General features: G+C 39.2%; 3 pseudogenes; 2 read left to right on the top strand and 1 right to left on the bottom strand.

Moving 5' to 3' along the window:
- Positions 1-399: 399 nt before the first annotated feature.
- Positions 400-11409, bottom strand: LOC124896162 (annotated as a pseudogene).
- On the top strand, positions 2090-2245 carry LOC124896488 (annotated as a pseudogene).
- LOC124896483 lies at positions 2476-5506 on the top strand (annotated as a pseudogene).
- Positions 11410-22368: the final 10959 nt, after the last annotated feature.

The raw sequence follows: 22368 nt of genomic DNA, 5'->3' as shown, positions 1-22368 counted from the left end.
TCATGAAATGCAAGCATTGATGAGGAATGCTACATGGTTGATCCTGCCAGTAGTCATATGTTTGTCTCAAAGTAATCCATTCATATGTAAGTATGAACAAATTCAAACTGTGGAATAGAGAAAGGCTCATTAAATCAGTTATAGTTTGTTTAATGGTATCCACTACTCAGATAACCATAGTAATTCTAGAGCTAATACGAGCAACAAACCCCAACTTCTGGAAGGGATGCATTTATTAGATAAAAGGTGAATGCGGGCTTTCCCCGATGATGTAATGATTCATGATAAATCAATAGTTCGCATGGCCATCATACCAGCGATGCATCATTCAAATTTTTGCCCTATCAACTTTCAATGGTAGGATAGTGGCCTACCATAGTGGTAACGGGTGATGGAAAATTAGGGTTTAATTATGGAGAGGGAGCTTAAGAAATAGCTACCACATCCAAGGAAGGCAGCAGGCATGCAAATTACCCAATCCTAACACGGGGAGGTAGTGACAATAAATAATAATATCGGGCTCAATGAGTCTAATAATTGGAATGAGTACAATCTAAATCCCTTAACGAGGATACATTGGAGGGCAAGTCTGGTGCTAGCACCCACGGTAGTTCCAGCTTTGATAGCATATATTTAAGTTGTTGTAGTTAAAAAACTAGTATTTGGACTTTAGGATGGGCTGGTTGGTCTGCCTATGGTGTGCATCGGTGGTCTTGTCCTTTCTGTCGGCGATGCACTCATGGCCTTAACTAGATGGGTCGTGCCTCCGGCGCTGTTACTTTGAAGAAATTAGAGTGCTCAAAGCAAGCCTACGCTCTATATACATTAGTATGGGATAATATTATAGGATTTCTGTCCTATTACGTTGGCCTTCGGGATTGGAATAATAATTAACAGGGACAGTCGGGGGCATATGTATTTCATAATCAGATGCAAAATTCTTGGATTTATGAAAGATGAAAAACTACGAAAGCATTTGCCAAGGATGTTTTCACCAATCAAGAATGAAAGTTAGGGGCTCAAAGATAATCAAATATCGTCCTAGTCTCAACCATAAATGATGTCGACCAAGGATCGACAGATCTTGCTTTTAGAACTCTGCCAGCATGTTTTTAGAAATCAAAGTTTTCAGGTTCTGGGGGGGTTATTGTCGCAAGGCTGAAACATAAAGGAATTGACGGAAGGGCACCACCAGTAGTTGAGCCTGCGGCTTAATTTGACTCTACACGGAGAAACTTACCAGGTCAAGACATAGTAAGGATTGGCAGAGTGAGATCTCTTTCTCGATTCTATGGGTGGTGGTGCATGGCCGCTCTTAGTTGGTGGATTAATTTGTTTAGTTAATTTTGTTAACGAATGAGGCCTCAATCTTCTAACTAGCTGTGCAGAGGTATCCCTTCGCGACCAGCTTCTTAGAGGGACTACATCCTTTTAAGACACAAAAGTTTAAGGCAATAACAGGTCTGTGATGCCTTTAGATTTTCTGGGCCGCACCCATACTACACTGATGTATTCAATGAGTTTATAGCCTTGGCTGACAGACTTGGGTAATCTTTGAAATTCATCATGATGTGGATAGATCATTGTAATTGTTAGTTTTCAACGAGGAATTTCTAGTAAGCGTGAGTCATCTTCATGCGTTGACTACGTCCCTTCCCTTTGTACACACCGATCATTGCTCCTATCAATTGAATAATTTGGTTAAATATTTGCAACGTGATGATATGGATGGTTCGCTACTCATGATATCGCGAGAAGTCGATTGAACCTTATCATTTAGAGGAAGGAGAAGTCGAAACAAGATTTTCTTAGGTGAACCTGCGAAAGGATTATTGTCAAAACATGCACAACAGAACAACCTGCAAACATGTTTAATAAATGAGGAATCCATGAGGGCGGGGTTCTTTGGACTTCCGCACGAGCGCCTACCCCTCGTCCCCAGCGCGTGTACCCATCATGCTCATCAGGCGACTAATGAACCCCAACACAAAAAGTGCCAAGGAATACTTAAATTGATAGCCTACCTCGCAAGCCCCATTCGTAGTGTGCGTCGGGGGGACAAACCCATTCTTCTTTTGTAAATGAAAATGACTCTCGGCAATAGATATCTCGATTCTTGCATCAATGAAGAACGTATAAAAATGTGATACTTGGTGTGAATTGCAGAATCATGTGAACCATCTAGTCTTTGAATGCAAGTTCCACCCAAAGATATTAAGTTGAGCGTACGTCTGCCTGGGTGTCACATATCGCGTCGCCCCACTCGCATCACACAATAATCATAGGGTGTGTTGTCATTGTGGGGTAGATACTGGCAGTTCGTTCACCTCAAGCTCGCGGCTGGCCTAAATGTGAGTGCACATCGACGGACGGCGCAACAAGTACTGGTTGTAACTCAACTTTCTTTTTTGTTGCGGCTACAACCTGCCGTGCGTCCGGACTCAAAGACACTATTGTGCTTAAGTGGTTTGACCGCGAACCCAGGTTAGGCGGGATTACTCATTGAGTTTAAGCATATCAAGAAGCAGAGGAAAAGAAACTTACAAGGATTCCCTTAGTAATGACGAGCAAAATGGGAACATGCAAGCCTTAGAATTGGGCGGATCCATCATCTATATTGTAGTCTGGAGATGCGTCCTCAGCGACAGACCAAGCTTAAGTCTTCTAAAAGGGTGAGCCAGAGAGGGTGAGAGCCCCGTTGTTCCCCGACCTTGTCATACCACAAGGCGCTGTCTACGAGTCAGGTTGTTTAGGAATATAGCCTAAATCGGGCGGTGAATTCTGACCAAGGCTAAATATGGGCGAGAGGCCAATAGCGAACAAGTACCACGAGGGAAAGATAAAAATTTTTTAAAAAGAGTGTCAAATAGTGCTTTAAATTGTTTGGACAGAAGAGGATGGGGGCCTGCGATGTGCCCCGATTGGACCAACGTGGATTAGGGGGCGGCCAAACCTCAAGCTCCTGATACACTCGTGAAATGCCATCTCCTCAATTTTGGCAGGCAGCGCATGTCTGTGGAATGATTCGGCATCTACCCGCTCTAGACGCTGGCCTATGGGCTCCCATTCGAACCATCTTGACATATGGACCAAGGAGTATGACATGTGTGTGGGTCAATGGGCGAGTAAACCCGTAAGGCGTAAGGAAGCTGATTGGTTGGATCCTCCTAAGGGGTATATTGCCGACTGACCTTGAACTTCTAAGAAGGGTTCAAGTGTGAGAATACCTATCAGAACTCAAAAGGTGGTGAACTCTACCTTAGCTTGGAAAAGCCAAAAAAAACTATGGTAGAGGCCCACAATGATACTGACGTGAAAATTATTCGTCTGACTTGGGTATGGGGCGAAAGACTAATTGAACAGTCTAGTAGCTGGTTCCATCAGAAGTTTCCCTCAGGATAACTGGAGCTCACGTGAAAGTTCTATCTGGTAAAGCCAATGATTAGAGGCCTTGGGGGCACAACTCCCTCGAGCTATTCTCAAACTTTAAATAGGTAGGTCGGTGTGGCTGCTTTGTTGAGCTGTGCTACAGAATTAAGAGGTATAAGTGGGGTATTTTTAGTAAGTAGAATCAGTGATGAGGGATGAACCGGAATCCGGGTTACGGTGCCAAACTGTGCGCTAACCTAGATCCCACAAAGGGTGTTGGTCAATTAAGACAGCAGGATGGTGGTCATGGAAGTCGAAATTCACTATGGATTGTGTAATAACTAACTTGACGAAACAAATAGCCTTAAAAATGGATGATGCTTAAGCGCGCGACCTACACCCAGCCATCGGGGCAAGTGCCAAGCCCCGATGAGTAGGAGGGCAAGACGGTCACTACAAAACCATAGGTGCGAGCCTAGGCAGAGCGGCCATTGCTACAGATCTTAGTGGTAGTAGCAAATATTCAAATGAGAACTTTGAAGGCCGAAGAGAGGAAAGGTTCCATATGAATGGCACTTGCACATGGGTTAGGCGATCCTAAGGGTCCGGGGAACCCCCATAAATAGCATGTTTCACGTGTACCTTGAAAGTAAATCGAGTTAAAATTCTTGAACCGTCCATGACCGATCGTACTCATAGTCGCATCAGGTCTCCATGGTAAATAACCTCTGGTCGATGGAATAATGTAGGCAAGGAAAGTTGGAAAAATGGATTGATAACTTTGAAAAAAGGATTGGCTCTGAGGGATGGGGATGGGATTCCCAGTCCCGAACTCGTCGGCTTTCGGTGGACTGCATGAGCTACTCTTGCAGTGAGAGCGGTTCACTACAGGTGGGGCAGGGGATGAACTGGGAATGGTTCCTTCGGGGGCCTTCCCCACGCTTTGAACAGCCAACTCAGAACTGGTACAGACAAAGAGAATCCGAATATTTAATTAAAACAAAGCATTGCGATGGTCCTAACAGATCTTCACGCAATGTGATTTCTGCCTAGTGATCTGAATGTCAAAGTGAAGAAATTCAACCAAGCGCATGTAAATGGTGTGAGTAACCATGACTCTCTTAAGGTAGACAAATGCCTTTTCATATAATTTGTGACGTATATGAATGGATTTATGAGATTCCTACTATCCCTATCTACTATCCAGCAAAACCACAGCCAAGGGAACGAGCTTGGAAAAATAAGAAGGGAAAGAAGACCCTGTTGAACTTGACTCAAGTCAAAGTTTGTGAAATGACTTGAGAGGTGTAGTAAAAGGAGAAAGTGAAATACAACTACTTTTAATGTTATTTTACTTATTCCATGAATTGAAAGTGGGGCACTGCCCCTCTTTTTGGACCCAAGGCTTGCTCCGTGGGCTGATCTGGGTGAAAGAAATTGTCAGGTGGAAAGTTTGGCTGGGGCGGCACATCTGTAAAAATATAACATAAGTGTCATAAGATGAGCACAATGAGAACAAAAATCTCATGTGGAACAGAAGGGTAAAAGTTCGTTTGATTTTGATTTCCAGTACGAATACGAACCGTGAATGCATGGGCTAACGATTCTTTATACCTTGAAAATTGGAAGCTAGAGTTGTCAGAAAAGTTAACGCAGGGATAACTGGCTTATGGAAGCCAAGCATTCATAGAGAATGTGAGCTAGGTTTAGAACATCCCGAGATAGGTTCCTATTACCCTAGTGATGACCGTGTCGCAATTGTAATTCAACCTAGTACAAGCAAAATCGTTGATTCACACAATTAGTCTTCGCGCTTGGTTGAAAAGCCAGTGGCGCGAAGCTACTGCGTGCTGGATTATGATTGAACACCTCTAAGTCAGAATTTGGGATAAAAGCGATGCATGCACCAGTTGTTCTCCTACCGACCCACAGTAGGGGTCTCAGCCCCCAAGGGCACATGTCGTTACCTAAGCCTTCATAGTGGAAAGGACGCAGTGTCCCCTTGAAGTACAATTTCTATAGATCAGCGGGTGAATCCTTTGCAAATGACTTAAATATGTGATGGGGTATTATAAGTGGCCGAGTGGCCTTGCTTCCATAATCTACTAAGATTCAGTCCTTTGTTCCTCTGGTTCGTCCCTCCCCCTCCAATCCAATTATTTTCCCATCAATCTCCAAAAAAGGTTTGTGCATCCATACTTGGAAAATCCCATCAAGTATTGTGAGTTCATCTCACCCGAGTTCGTTGCTTGTTTATCAGGTATCGAGTGGGTTTTATGCCAAATGGTTAAGTATGATATCAAGTGGACTTTTGTGCAAAACTCTGGCATCACAATTAGAGTTTTTTTGCGATGCGAAGTGTGTCTCAAGAGTCTAGCGATGCATTGTGAGGACAACGTTGGTGCATGGAGGCACATCGTAATTAGAGGTTTTGGTGATCTTCAAGTGCAATCCTAGAGACATTTTTAGTGACCGGGCTCCGACGTCCGGTGAAATCGGCAGAGTGAAAAACAAGTGTGGTCAAGTGCCGTGATAAAAAATACCAAAGGACCTATAGTGGCCTACCATTGTGGTGTCTTTATCGAGTTGGTTTCACCAAGGTACCATGCCACCGCGAACCATGGCACCAAGGCACCGCGCACCATGTCACCCATGCATCCTAAGCTTGGAACTATGTTCTTGGCACCCCTGCGCCTGTGCACCCACCGCGAGCGCATCAAGGCAGTATGACACCATGGGCATGGTGAAGGAACCATACAAAAATCAAAAGAGCGTAAATCTAGGTTCGATCATCCAAATATATTAATAACGTTCATCCATCATCATCCTCATGGTTGCATACTCCTTTCATTAAAGACACACACTAAGTTTTCTTTTAATAATATTTTAATATTATCTCATATGTTGAGGCTATTTTCGTAATGTCCCCAAGTTTTGTTTTTACATTTTTTATTTAATCCTTAAATATTTAATTTTAAGTTCGAATATGCACTCAATTATTTGTTTAAGGTCATTCTAATATGCATGTTTGGGGGTTGTTACTTATTTATTTATTCTAGGCGGTTTTCCTAATGTCCCCCTCATTATTTTTATATTTTTTAATTTTTTCATTCAATATCCTTAAATTTTTATATTTTATATCGTTAAGGTATATGTATACATATGCTCTCAATTATTGGTTTAAGGTTACTTCATCTATACTTATCTGTTGCATTCTGGACAATTTTACTAATACCCCCACATTATTTTCAATTTTTTTTTAAAAATTTATTTAATATCCTTAAATTTTGATATTTTATATCATTACATTATAAGTACAAATATGCACTTAATTATTGGTTTAAGGTTACTTCATGCATTAGAAATATTTTTCTAATGTTTTTATATTTCTAAAATATTTTTCATATTTTTTATTTATTTTTTGAATTTCCATAAATAGTTTTTGTAAAAAATATTTTTCTTAACGAAAATTATCGTTTACAAATTATATGACTCTTTTGTGAGTGAATTAGCTCAATCTTACATCAAAACGTGCAGTTCTGGTGCGTACATGTTGGGTATGTTTCTCTGGCAAAATCATGTGTACTCTTGTCACTTAGGGTTTTTTAAGCATATATAAGAGGGGTAGAGGAGTTGAAGGAACTTCAAAGCGACTGTTGCTAGTTGGCATAGGCACTCATTGGATATGTCGGCGTGTAGTGTGCGTACATGGCAGTATGCATGGCTAGTCCGTGTGGGCCGCTGGCACCAATAAAACAATATTGACTGCGCTTCATTTACGGGCATGTCTTCTACAAGTGGCGTCATCCACGATGGAACTGTTGGTGCTTGATTCCAGATGAGACGGTACTTTTATGCATGCGGTGAGTTCTGGATGCTGCTCTCAAGAAAAGCTCCAGGAGCGGCACGCATGGGGCCAAGCCGAATCTGCATAGAGTGTCGGCAGCCGATGTGGGTGGTGCCCATGCACTAGACTTGGTGCACCTTTATCTCTTTTGCTCCCCTAGGGGTGGGCTATCATGTCAATAGGAGCTTGCTTTTGCCATGCAACGTCTACATGGGCAGCAACATACGACATTGATAACGCTCAAATTACACTGTTGAATGGGTAGGTTGGGGTCGAATCCCACAAGGAATAGGGTCTGAACTTTGATTTGTTTGCGAAATGATTTACTGGTAGTTTACTATTTCCGAAGGTGGGGGTTTAAATTTCACAGAGATTCAATTGTCACTTTCAATATTTTAGTGTTCTAATCAATATAAATGAGAAACCAGAGTTCACCATGGGTATTGAGAGTTAACAAATACTAGGTAATGCTTTGGATTCTTGGAGTAAGTAGAAACAACAGAATATCCTTAACTATGATACCTTCTGACTTATCTCTCGACCTCACCAGACAATTTATTATCTAATTCTCTCAAATTTAGATAACTTATCTATTTCCAATATGATGTTATCTCAGGTAGATTAATCTAGTTACGGCATCAATCATTAAACAGAAGGTTGGTAGCTTCCGAGTCCCTGTTGATAGTATACGACCTCTAGTCTATTTCTCCGTTAGAAGAAAATAAAACCTAAGGTATAATATAATGTTTTCAACCACTAGATTTTAGTTAAAACAACAGAATTGTAAGATGTTCTACTACACTTTGAATCTGTTAAACACCTAGCATCATATCAAACCCTAATCCATGAATCTCATAACTCCGACTAATGGAATTAGCCACTTATGATTTGATAAATGAAATAACAAGTTGAATTCATGATGATAAGGATAAACTTACAAATGGATGAAAAACAACAAGTAGTTCCAACAACTTAATTACAAGGTGGAAGATCAAAAACTGATGATAAGAAACAAGAAGAATAATTGATGAAAGAGAGCAATGTACGTCCCTCTCTTCTCAGAGTTAATGTCTGATAGGTAATGACCTATTCTTTTCAAAAGCCCTAAAACAAGTCTTTAAATAGTCAACCCAAAATAGGGAAACAAATTTAAAGTGTCAATTTTTTCTTTGAATTAGATGATGATGCTTTTGACAGCGCGTCAGACACCTGACGACGTGTACGAAATGTCGTTAAAGATTCCAGTGAATTATTATCTTTTGACTATTATGATGGCAATCCTGACGATGTATTAAAAATTTTGATGGCGCTTGAATACTGGCATCATAACTCCACTTGTAAACAAAATATTCTAGCTCAGGTTGATGGCGATTTTGACGAGATATCACATATTTGATGGCCCCTCCGAATCACCATCACAGTTCATCTCAACTTTTCAGGTTCTGCCTAAGCTTGACGGTAACTTTGACAGCCTGTCCCATGTATGACAGCACTTCAGGATGATCGTCAGACAAAGTTCAGTTTATTTACACCAGATGTCAGTTGTTTTATTCTTCTTTCCTTTGGTTTCCTCCCCGATCACTTGTATCTGTATTAACACACAACAAACGATCAAAAATAACAAAAGTTGCTTAAGACTTCACAATTATTCTAGGTTAAAGTCTTTAGATGTGTTCTAAATTGGTCACACATCAACACCCTCAACTTAAAGCAATTGGTTGTCCTCAAACAACTTAATCCAACTACAAAAACACATAGGATATGCATAGCTCAACACAAAGCTATCCTTTCAATGCCAAACGGATGCGCATATCTTTGAAACAACACTGTAACACAAAGGAATCAAGCTGTAGCATAAATCTTGGCCACAATAACCATTCACATATCAATACCACATTTTCTAAACAAACAAGTAACTAGTGACGATACTAGTGTACCCTCACAACAAAGAAACCCCCTTCTCTTCATACGAGAAGTCCAACCATACAAATTTGGGGTTATCACAAAACTCTCACTCTCATAAGAAAGTTCTAGTCAATGTATGCCAAGTACCATAGGCTTGCCCTTATTTTCATTATCAGACCTCAGATTGGCCAGTCAGGATCACTATAGGACTTCTTTTTGGCTTGTAATGTGGTTTGGGGCTGGTATGGCATTCAAGGTTATTTAGAGTGACTATGCCTCCTTGACACTATACTTCTTTCTTGGACTCACTAATTATCCTCATTCGTTTCTCCTTTTCTCTTGATTATCTATATTTAAGTTGGGTGCTACCCCGCATCTCAACTATTTTTTTTTTGCATTTTTAGCACCCAACTTTAGTTCATTCTCTTTTATATCACCCTTATTCATACTCCTCATCTTATACCATACACCTCTAAGATATCTACCCTCAACTTAGGCTAATTGCCTAAATCAAGGTGCTCAGTTTCCAAGTAAGACCAGGGGTAAATATGTTTATTGTGGAATAAATGATAAGGTAAGCGGTGCCATACAAAAGAAGGGATCAAACTGGTGTTATGCATACAGGGAAAGATATTTAGGCTAAAAGTGAGTTAATCAATGACGACCTATGATCCTTTCCTGGCTCTTACCCGAGATTATGGTAAGACTAACAAGGCAAGTTCTGGGTTTAGCATACAGAGGGAAACACGTAATAGCTCACACACACCTGGCATACAAATATATCATATATTACTACTTATCTAGTTCATGCTATTGTTCAGTAATGCTCGTCAAGAAGCAATTATTAATGCCACACTAAGATTCACAATGGTCAAAAGTAAATGTAATCCATACAGTTTATCGAGCAGGACATTGGAAGGATAGTTAACTGTTGAGCACAATGTCATTGCCTTTTGTGCCTTTTTTCTTGAAAATCAACAACTTAAAACTAAATAAAAAACTAGATTAAGAGTTAGAGTATACCTGGACTGAGTCATTCTCAGGGATCATGGGTTGCCTCCCATGCAACGCTTGATTTAATGTCGCGGCACGACTCAGGTGTCTTGATTACCTCAGACTTCATTGAGACAGATTATGGTGGTGCATTTCACTGATTCTTCCGGACCAATATAAAGCTTTACCCGTTGCCCATTTACCTTGAATGTACTGCCATCTTTGTTTTCGAGCTCTACTACCCCAGATAAGTGGACTTGATTTTCCTTAAAAGGACCCAACCACTTAGATTTCAACTTCCCTGGAAATAATTTGAGTCTAAAATTAAATAGAAGCAGCAAGTCCTCTTTTTTGAACTCTCGTTTCTCTATTTTCCAGTCATGGTACCTTTTCATTTTTTCTTTATACAAATCTTATCGTTCATACACCCTGAGAAGAAATTCATCCATCACATTTAGTTTCCCTAGTCTCATCTTCGTTGCTTTCTTCCAATTCAAATTCAACCTCTTGAGCGCCCATAAAGCTTTGTGTTCTAGCTCAATTGGCAAATTGCCTACTTTTCCATAGACCATCTGAAATGGTAAGAGACCAATAGTTGTCTTGAAAGTAGTTCGGTATGCCCATAAGGCATCATCAAGTTTTTGGGACCAGTCTTTTTGGCTAGTATTCACCGTCTTGGCTAGGATGGCCTTAACTTCACGATTCAACACCTCAACTTGCCCACTAGTTTACGAGTGGTATGGAGTAGCCAGAATATATGTCATTCCATAAGAACATACAAACGGCCCCATGAAGTCAATGCCCCAGACATCAAATAATTTCACTTCAAGCATCTTATTCAAGGGAATTTCATGCCTTTTAGATATTGACCCCTTCCTCTGACATTGGTCATATTTCTGCACAAACTCGTGGACATCTTTAAATAATGGGAGCAATAAATAGCCACTCTATAATACCTTCTTGGCCGTTCGATCACCTATATGGTGACCCCCAACTAGGGAAGCATGACATGCTTCCAGTATACACAGTACATCTACTTCAGGAACAAATCTCCGTATGATATTGTCTGCATATCTCCAAAAAAGATAAGGCTCATCCCAGAAGTAATGTGTTACATCATGCAAGAACTTATTCCTTTGGTGGAACGAAAGATTTTCTGGGATGATATCACTCACAATGTAATTTGCATAATCTGTGTACCAGGGCAGTGATTCCGTAGCAGTTGCCAAGATCTCATCATCAGGAAATGCATCATTTATCTTTGTTTCATCATTAGCTCTTTGTTCACCTTCCATTCTAGATAAATGATCTGCAACTTGATTTTCACAACCTTTCTTATCTTTGACTTCAAAATCAAATTCTTACAGTAGAATTACCCATCTAAAAAGCCTTGGTTTAGCATCCTTCTTGGCCATTAAACACCACAATACCGGATGGTCAGTATGGACTACCACTTTAGTCCCAAGAAGCTAAGATCTCAATTTCTCGAAAGCATACACCACAGCTAGCAACTCCTGTTCAGTTATTGTGTAATTCCTTTGTGCTCCATTCAGTGCTTTGTTAGCATAATATATTAGGTGAAACAGTTTATCCCTCTCTTGTCCCAATATAGCTCCCCGTACGACACCACTTACATCTATATTATTTCAAATGGTTTTGCCCTGTTAGGTGCAATAACAATAGGGCCCTCAATCAGCTTCATTTTAAGGCACTCAAATGTCTTCAAGCATTCATCATTTAATAGGAATTTCACTTCCTTCTCCAACAGCTTGCAAAGTGGATTTGCAACTTTAGAGAAATTTTTTATAAATCTCTGATAGAATCCTACATGACCAAGAAAACTATGCACTCCCTTTAATAAAATGGGAGGTGGTAATTTCTTGATAACTTTTACCTTTGCTCGATCAACTTCAATCCCTTTTTTGAATATTTTGTGACCCAGCACGATACCTTCCTTTACCATAAAATGACATTTTTCCCAGTTGAGCACTAGATTAAATTCAACACATCTTTGCAAGGTGACATTCAGATTATCCAGACATATTTTGAATGAATTACCTACCATAGAGAAATCATCCATGAATATCTCTATGGTATCTTCTACTATGTCAAAGATGATAGACATCATGTACCGTTGAAAAGTGGCTGGTGCATTGCATAGCCCAAACGGCATTATTTTAAATGCAAATGTGCCATATGAGCATGTAAATGTCATTTTCTCTTGATCTTCCAGAGCAATATAGATTTGGTTATATCTAGAATAACCCTCCAAAAAGAAATACCACCCCCTACTAGCCAATCGATCAAATATTTGGTCCATAAAGGGCATGTGGAAGTGGTCCTTTAGAGTCCAAGAGTTAAGCTTGTGGTAATCCATGCAGACCCTCAACTCGGTTACTGGTCTAAGTAGAATCAGCTCATTCTTTTCATTAGCAACCACGTCATACCTCCTTTCTTGGGCACGCATTGAACTAGACTTACCATCTGCTGTCAAAAATAGGGTAAATTAATCCTGCATCCAATCATTTAATAATCTCATTTTTAACCACCTCCTGCATTGATGGATTCAGACGACATTGATGCTCAATGGTAGGATTACAATCTTCTTCTAGTTGGATTTTATGCATACAGATGCCAGGGGAAATGGCGATATTATCTGCGATGGTCCATCCAATTCCTCTCTTGTGCCTCAAAAGTACTGAATCAAGTGCATTTACCTATTATTCTTCCAAATCAGCTGCAATAATAACAGGTAGCATACTTTCTTTCCCCAAAAACACATACCGTAAGTGACCAGGCAGCTTCTTCAATTCTAACACCAGTGGTTCTTCAATAGATGGCTTGGCTGGTGGTGTTCGTCAGTTTGCCAGAATAAGGTCGAGATTTGTAGGAGCATAAGAATAGGAACCTAGGTCAGTAAGGGGATAAACTGTCTCTTCATATTCCTCAATGCCTTTGCTATCATAGTTCATCACAACCACGGCTAAGGGCTTAATAACCAGTTATTCAGTTCTGACCACATCCTATTCATCCTCAAAATACACATCAACCACTGAGAACACACTCATTTCCTCATGCTGCTTCATTGATTTACCTATATCAAATTGTATCTCTTCATCGTTTACCAAGAATAAGAGCTTATTCACTCTCAAATTGATTAACACACTTCTGGTTGCAAGGAAAGGTCGACCCAAGATTATAGGCACCTCGAAATCTACTTCGTAGTACAGAATGATGAAGTCTACAGGGAATATGAAATTTGAGACCTTTACCAACACATCATACAGAATTCCAATAGGTCGCTTTACTGATCTGTCGGCCATCACTAGCCTCATGTTGGTAGGTGTGGGAATCCCAGGCCCAACTTTTTATAAATAGTCAATGGCATCAAGTTAACACTTTCCCCAAGATCACATTGTGCTTTAGTGAATTTCATGGTTCCAATTGTGCCGTGAATAGTGACTGCACCTGGGTCTAACTTTTTCTGCATCAAGATCCTTATGGAAATAGCACGTAAAAGGTAGTGATTTGCTTCTAGTTCGCAACTCACTGTTCATTTTTTGGTAACATGGAATTTCATGAATTTTGCATATCCTGGCATTTGCTCAAGTGCTTCGATTAAAGGAACATTTATAGTCAATTGCTTGAGCATTGCTAGGAACTTGCTGAATTTTTCATCATTCTCCTTCTTTCTCATCCATTAAGGAAAGGAGGTGGTGGCCTTGGGATGGGTTTCAACACCACTTCCTCTTCCTTCTCCTTTTCCGACATATCAATAGAACTATTTGTCTTCTAAGACTTCTTTGGGTGTTGTTCTGCTGGTTCCTCTGCAACTTCCCCAGTATTCATAGATTTGCCCACAGAAGGGCCAAATAATGTCTTACCACTCCTACTGATAATCGCCAGACATAAACTGTCAGTCATAGATTTACTAGTAGTTTATTGTTTCTGAAGGTGGGGGTTTAAATTTCACAGAGAGTCAATTGTCGCTTTCAATATTTTAGTGTTCTAATAAATATAAATGAGAAACCAGAGTTATGTTCACCATGGGTATTGGGAGTTAAGAAATACTAGGGAATGCTTGGGTTTCTTGGAGTAAGTAGAAACAGCAAAATATCTTTGACTATGATACTATCTAACTTATCTCTCATCCTCACCATACAATTTATTATCTAATTCTCTCAAACTTGGATAACTTATCTATTTAAAATATGATATTATCTCAGGTAGATTAATCCAGTTACGGAATCAATCATTAAATAGAAAGTTGGTAGCTTCCGAGTCCCTGTTGATAATTCACGACCTCTAGTCTATTTCTCCGTTAGAAACAAATAACACCTAAGGCATAATCTAATGTTTGCAACCACTAGATTTTAGTTAAAACAATAGAATTTCAAGATGTTCTACTACTCTTTGAATCCGTTATACACCTAGCATCATATCAAACCCTAATCCATGGATCCCATAACTCCGGGTAATGGACATAACCGCTCATGATTTGATGAACGAAATAACAAGTTGAATTCATGAAGATAAGCATAAACTTATGAATGGATGAAAAACAACAAGTAGTTCCTTCAATTTAATCGCAAGGTGGATGATCAAAAATAGTTGATAAAAAACAAGAAGAATAATTGATGAAAGAGAGCAATGTACGTCCCCCTCTTCTCAGAGATAGTGTCTGATAGATAATGACTGATTCGCTTTAAAAACCCTAAAACAAGTCTTTAAATAGTCAACCATAAATAAAGAAATAAAATTAAAGTTTCAATTTTCTCTTCAGATTAGTCAACGATGCTTTTGATGATGCATCAGACACCTAACGACGTGTGCGAGATATCACCAAAGATTCTAGTGAATTGTTATCTTCTGTCTCATCAGATGGAAATCCTGATGGCGTGTTAAAAATCTTGACGGCGCTTGCAAACTGGCATCACAACTCCACTGTTAAACAACATATTCTGTCTTAGGTTGACGGCGATTTTGACAAGATATCACATATTTGATGGCCCCTCCGAATCACCGTCATAGTTCATCTCAATTTCTTAGGTTTTGTCTAAGCTTGACGATAACTTTGACAGCCTGTCTCATGTATGACGGTGCTTCAGGATGATCATCAGACACATTTCACCTTATTTACACCAGATGTTAGCTATTTTATTCATCTTTCTTTTGGTTTCCTCCCCGATCACTTGTATCTACATTAATACACAACAAACGATCAAAAATAACAAAAGTAGCTTAAGACTTTACAATTATTCTAGGTTAAAGGCCTTAGAAATGTTTGTGATTGCGCACACATCAAAAACCTCAACTTAAAGCAATTTCTTGTCCTCAACCAACTTAATTAACTATGAAAACACATACAACATGCATAGCTCAACAATACGCTATCCTTTAAATGCCAAACCGATGCACATATCATTGAAACAACACTGTAACACAAAGAAATCAAGCTGCAGCATAAATCTTGGGCACAATAACCATTCACATATTAATACCACATTTTCTAAAAAGAGAGTAGCTAGTGAGGATACCAGTGTGCCCTCACAACAAAGAAAACCCCCTCTCTTCATATGAGAAGTCCAACCATACGGTTTGTAGGTTATCATAAAACTCTCACTCTCACAAGAAATTTACAATCAATGTATGCCAAGTACAATAGGATTGCCCTTATTTTTGTTACCAGACCTCAGATCGGCCAGTCAGGATCACTATAGGACTTCTTTTAGGCTTGTAATGTGGTTTGGGGCTGGTATGACATTCAAGGTTATTAAGAGTGACTATGCCTCTTTGACACTATACTTCTTTCTTAGACTCACTAATTGTCATTCTTCATATCTCCTCTTCTCTTGATTATCCATATCCAAGCTGGGTGCTACCCCGCATCTCTACCATTTTTTTAAATTCTTTTAAGCATGTTTAGCACCCAGCTTTAGTTCATACTCTTTTATCCCACCCTTTTTAATACTCCTCATCTTACACCGTGCACCACTAAGATAGCTAGCCAAAACTTAGGATATTTACCTAAATCAAGGTGCTCAGTATCCAAGGAAGCCCAGGGGTAAATATGTTTATTATGGCATAGATGATAAGGTGAAAGGTACCACATAAAAGAAATGGTCAAACTAGGCTCTAAACTAGATCAAACTGGTGTTATGCACACAGGGAAGAATATTTAGGATGAAAGTAAGTTAATCAATGATGGCCTATGATCCTGTCCTGACTCCTATCCCGAGATTGTGGCAAGACTAACCAATCATGTTCTGGCTTTAACATGCAGAGGGAAATAAGTAATAGCTCACACACACATGGCACACAAATATATCAAACATTACCACTTATCTAGTTCATGTTATTGTTCAGTAATGCTCATCAAACAACTATTATTAATGCCAAAACAAGATTCATAATGGTCAGAAGTAAATGTAATCCATACAGTTTATCGAGCAGGACATTGGAAGGATCGTTAACTATTGAGCACAATATCACTCCTTTTGTGCCCTTTTTTTTTTTGAAAAACAACAACTTTAATCTAAAGTAGAAACTATGTTAAGAGTTAGACTATACCTGTACTGAGTTGTTCTCAGGGATCATGGGTTTCCTCCCATGCAATGCTTGATTTAATGTCGCAGCAAGACTCAGGTGTCTTGATTACCTTAAACTTCATTGAGACAGATAATGGTGGTGCTTTTCACTGATTCTTCCGGGCCAATGTAAAGCTTTACCCGTTTCCCATTTACCATAAATATAATACTATCTTCAGTTTTGAGCTCCACTACCCTAGATGAGTGGACCTGATTTAGCTTAAAAAGACCCGACCATTTAGATTTCAGCTTCCCTGGAAACAATTTGATTCTAGAATTAAAAAGAAGCACCAAGTCCTCATTTTTGAACTCTCGTTTCTCTATTTTCCAGTCATGGTACCATTTCATATTTTCTTTATACAAATCTTCTCATTCATATGCCCTGAGAGAAAATTTATCCATCTCATTCAGTTGACCTAGTCTCATCTCTACTACATCCTTCCAATTCAAATTCAACCTCTTGAGCGCCCATAAAGCCTTGTATTCCAGCTCTATTGGCAAATAGAATGCTTCTCCATAGACCATATTAAATGGTGACATGCCAATAGATGTTTTGAAAGTATTTTGGTATGCCCACATGGCATCATCAAGTTTTTGGGACCAGTCTTTTCGGCTAGCATTCACCATTTTGGCTAGGATGGCCTTAACTTCATGATTCGACACCTCCACTTAACCACTGGTTTATGGGTGGTATGGAGTAGCCACTCTGTGTTGTTCCACTCCATATTTTACCAAAGCTGGTCAAAATAATTTGTTACAAAAGTGAGATCCTCCATTATTTATGATAGTGCATGGCACTCCAAAGCGAGAGAAGATATTCTTCTTGAGAAAAGCAACGACTCTCTTTCCATCATTGTCATCCAGATAAATAGCTTTGACCTATTTAGAAACATAGTCAATAGCAACCAAAATATACTTCCTTCCATAAGAACTTACAAACGGCCCTATGAAGTCAATGCCTCAAACATCAAATAATTCCACTTCAGGTATCTTAGTCAAGGGAATTTCATGCCTTTTAGATATTGATCCCTGCCTCTGACATTGTTCATATTTCTGCCAAAACTCGTGGGCATCTTTAAATAATGTTGGCCAATAATAGCCACTCTACAACACTTTCCTGGCCGTTCTGTCACCTTCATGGTGTCCCCCAACTGGGGAAGCATGATATGCTTCAAGTATACACAATACATTTACTTCAGGTAGACATCTCCGTGTGATACTGTCTGCACATCACCAAAAAAGATAAGGCTCATCCTAGAAGTAATGTGTTACATCATGCAAGAACTTCTTCCTTTGGTGGAATGAAAATTTTTTTGGGATGATCTCACTCACAACATAGTTTGCATAATCCGCATACCAGGGCAGTGATTCCACAGCAGTTGACAAGATCTCCTCATAAGGAAATGCATCATTTATCTTTGTTTCATCATTAGCTTCCTGTTCACCTTCCACTTTAGATAAATTATCTGCAACCTTATTTTCACAACCTTTGCTATCATTCACTTCTAAATTAAATTCTTGCAGTAGCAACACCCATTTAATAAGCCTTGGTTTAGTATCCATCTTGTCCATTAAATACCGTAATGCCGCATGGTCAGTATGGACTACCACTTTAGTCCCAAGTAGATAAGATCTGAATTTCTCAAAAGCATACACCACAACTAGCAGCAATTGTTTAGTTATTGTGTAATTCATTTGTGCTCCATTCAGTGCTTTGCTAGCATAATATATTACGTGAAACAATTTATCCCTCTTTTGTCCTAATAAAGATCCTAGTGCGACACCACTTGCATCATATATTATTTCAAACAGTTTTGCCCAGTTAGGTGCAATAATAATAGGGGCCTCAATCAGCTTCTTTTTAAGGCACTCAAATGCCTTCAAGCATTCGTTATTGAATAGGAATTTCACTTCATTCTCCAACAGCTTGCAAAGTATATTTGCAACTTTGGAGAATTTTTTTATGAATCTCCAATAGAACCCTGCATGACCAAGAAAACTACGCACTCCCTTAACTGAAATGGGAGGTGGTAATTTATCGATAACTTCTAACTTTGCTCGATCAAATTAAATCCCTTTTTCAGAGATTTTGTGGCCCAACATGATACCCTCATTTACCATAAAATGACATTTTCCCATTTGAGCACTAGATTAAATTCAACACATCTTTGCAAGGCGACATTTAGATTCTCCCGACATATTTTGAATGTATCACCCACCATAGAGAAATCATCCATGAATACCTCTATGGTGTCTTCCATCATGTCAGAGAAGATAGACATTATGCACCATTAAAAAGTGACTGATGCATTGCATAGCCAAACAACATCCTCTTAAATGCAAATAATCCATATAGGCATGTAAATGTCATTTTATCTTGATGTTCCGGTGCAATGTATATATGGTTATATCCAGAATAACCATCCAAAAATAAATACCACCCCCTACTACAGAAGGGCAAGATAACATCTTAGCACTCCTAGCGATAATCGCCAGACACGAACCATCTATCTTCTGATACTAAACCATTTGAGTAAGTAAAGTACTATTTCTTCCCTGGTTTAGTGTTGACGAAAGTTAACTCATCTATTGTTCTAACTGTTGGATCAAAATTAAATGTGACTTGACCAGCCAACTTATAGGGAAAAATTCACTCCTCATACTAGTCAATCCTGTGTTGGTAGTCTCTACTCTTTTGAACAGTTCTTTCATCATATCCTTCATAGACCACTTTCTCAATCTAGTTGCAGCAGCTTTTTCATTTCCAGCATGAACATACAACCCATTTCTGTCATTGCTGCTTCTCCTGTTTTCTTGCTCCCTGTCTCTTTGATTAGGATTATCATACCCATTCCGACCTTGATTCCCTTCGCTAATGCCTCAGACACCCCTTATTAGCAATATAGTTGACTTCTTCTTCAGGTTCTATATCAACATGGTCCCGAATCATTGCAGCCTTTACCTTTTTCGTCCCTCCTGATAATAAGTGCTTGGTGAGCAGGTCCATTTAATCTTTAGTTGGGCTATGTATTGATCCTTCTCCTTATCTCTTCTATGTTGTTAATCATTTATTCTAATAGAAATAGTTAGACTTGCCACCACAGCATCGCTGGCGTACCAAGCCCTACTTAGTTTAGTCATCCTATTCAGTATATCAGCAGTGTCTTGAAATGACAGAGCAACAAATGACCCACCAGCAGCATTTTCTACCATTGGCTTTGTCACAAAGTTAAAGGCTTTGTACAAAATATCCATCAAATGTATGTCCGTTATGTTATGGTTCGTACACTATGTCAGCTTCTTCTTGAACCTTTCCTAAGTTTCGTGTAAAGCCTCATTCGAGAGCTATCTAAAATAGTTGATCTCATCCCACAACTATACCCTCCTGGATGGCGAAAAGAACCTTTCTAGTAAAGCTCCTCTCAACTGCCTCCTATTGGTTATAGAGTTAGGCGTCAACTCATTTAGCCACAATGTTGCCTCTCCATACTGAGACAATGGGAACATCCTCAATTAGATTGTGCTCTGGCTCACCCCCAGGTTATCAAAGGATTTGCAAATGGTGACAAAATCACCAGATGCAGGTTGGGGTCATCCCCAGGAAGGCCTCCAAACAACCCCTTCAGATTTAACAGCTGGATCATCGTGCTTGTAATATTGAATTTTGCTCTAGGTAATAACAAAGAGGGAATGATTGCACCTATTTCACCTGCTTTATCCACATCATCATCATCATCAGCCTTATACCGCAGTGGTTCTTCTACCATTCTAATTATGTGGTGAGACTCCGAATCGAGTAGTTCTCGATTCCAATAGGATGTTATATGAGGTAGATTAATCTATTTCCAATAGGATGTTATATGAGGTAGATTAATCTAGTTATGACATTAATCATTAAACAGAAGGTTGGTAGCTTCTGAGTCCCTATTGATAATTCACGACCTCTAGTCTATTTCTCCGTTAGAAGCAAATAAAACCTAAGGCATAATCTAATGTCAACAGCCACTAGATTTTAGTTAAAATAAGAAAATTTCAAGATGTTCTACTACTCTTTGAATTTGTTAAACACCTTGAATCATATGAAACCGTAATCCATGGATCCCATAACTTAGGCTAATGGAATTAGCCGCTCATGATTTGATGAATGAAATAACAAGTTGAATTCATGATGATAAGGATAAACTTATGAATGGATAAAAACAACAAGTAGTTCCTTCAACTTAATCACAAGGTGGAAGATAAAAAATAGTTGATAAGAAACAAGAAGAATAATTGTTGAACGAGAGCAATGTACGTCCCCCTCTTCTTAGAGTTAATGTCTAATAGATAATGACTGATTCTTTTTAAAAACCCTAAAACAAGTCTTTAAATAGTCAACCCTAAATAAGGAAACAAAATTAAAGTTTCAGTTTTCTTTTTGGATTAGATAATGATGCTTTTGACGGTGCGTCAGACTCCTGACGACGTGTGCAATATGTCATCAAAGATTCTGATGAATTTTTATCTTCTGACTCTTTAGACGGCAATCCTAACGGCCTGTCAAACATCTTGATGGTGTTTACAATCTGTCATCACCACTCTACTGGGAAACAACTTATTCTGCCTCAAGTTGATGGCAATTTTGATGAGATGTCACATATTTGACGACCCTTCCGAATCATCGTCACAGTTCATCTCAACTTCTCAGGTTCTGTCTAAGCTTAACAAAAACTTTGACAGCCTTTCCCATGTATGATGGTGCTTCAAGATGATTGTCAGACATATTTAAGCTTATTTACACCAAATATTCACTGATTTATTCTTCTTTACTTTAGTTTCCACCTCAATCACTTGTATCTGCATGAACACACAATAAACGATCAAAAACAACAAAAGTTGCTTAAGACTTCATAATTATTCTAGGTTAAAGGCCTTAGATGTGTTCGTGATTGCGCACACATCAGACATCTATTACTGGGTATTAGGTTAGTGCTGGGTATACAACGATGGAGCATTTAGATGCATGGTGCATGAGTTGTGTTTGGCATGTGTGATTAGGTTGGATCACTTCTTGAGCAGCTACATCCTGACCCGTCTGCCATCTTAGTTGTGGAACAACTGGAATTTAGGCTTTCTAGAAGTTGGTTTCCTGTGCTACATACCTAATGCCCAAGCATTATCAAGTTTTATCGATCACCTTTGACCCATCAAATTTGTGCGTGGGGTGAACTGAAAGGCCGCCCCGTGTCGCACACCTTTATCACTTCATTGTGCGAAGTCATGGTCCATGAGTGACGGTTGGGATTTTCGATACAATAGGTGCAATAGGCATGGGGTCTTCATCGCCTCCTATCTTCGCTATACGATGCTCCTTGCAATCAACGATCGCGCTCGTCTTGAACCCATATGTGCCTTTTTGGGAAGGTCGAGCTCATACAATACCGTCCAGTCGTCATATGCTTGTCTCAAATATTAAGCCATGCATGTGTAAGTATGCACAAATTCAGACTATGAAACTGTGAATGGCTCATTAAATAAGTTATAGTTTGTTTGATGGTATCTATTACTCGGATAGCCATAGTAATTCTAGAGCTAATACATGCAACAAACCCCGACTTCTGGAAAGGATGCATTTATTAGATAAAAATTCGATACGGGCTCTACCCATTCCTGCGATGATTCATGATA

The sequence above is a fragment of the Capsicum annuum genome, chromosome 2, assembly GCF_002878395.1.
Source record: "Capsicum annuum cultivar UCD-10X-F1 chromosome 2, UCD10Xv1.1, whole genome shotgun sequence".
NCBI lineage: Eukaryota > Viridiplantae > Streptophyta > Magnoliopsida > Solanales > Solanaceae > Capsicum > Capsicum annuum.
Note: the sequence above shows the minus strand (reverse complement) of the source record. Positions and strands in the feature narration are given on the sequence as shown.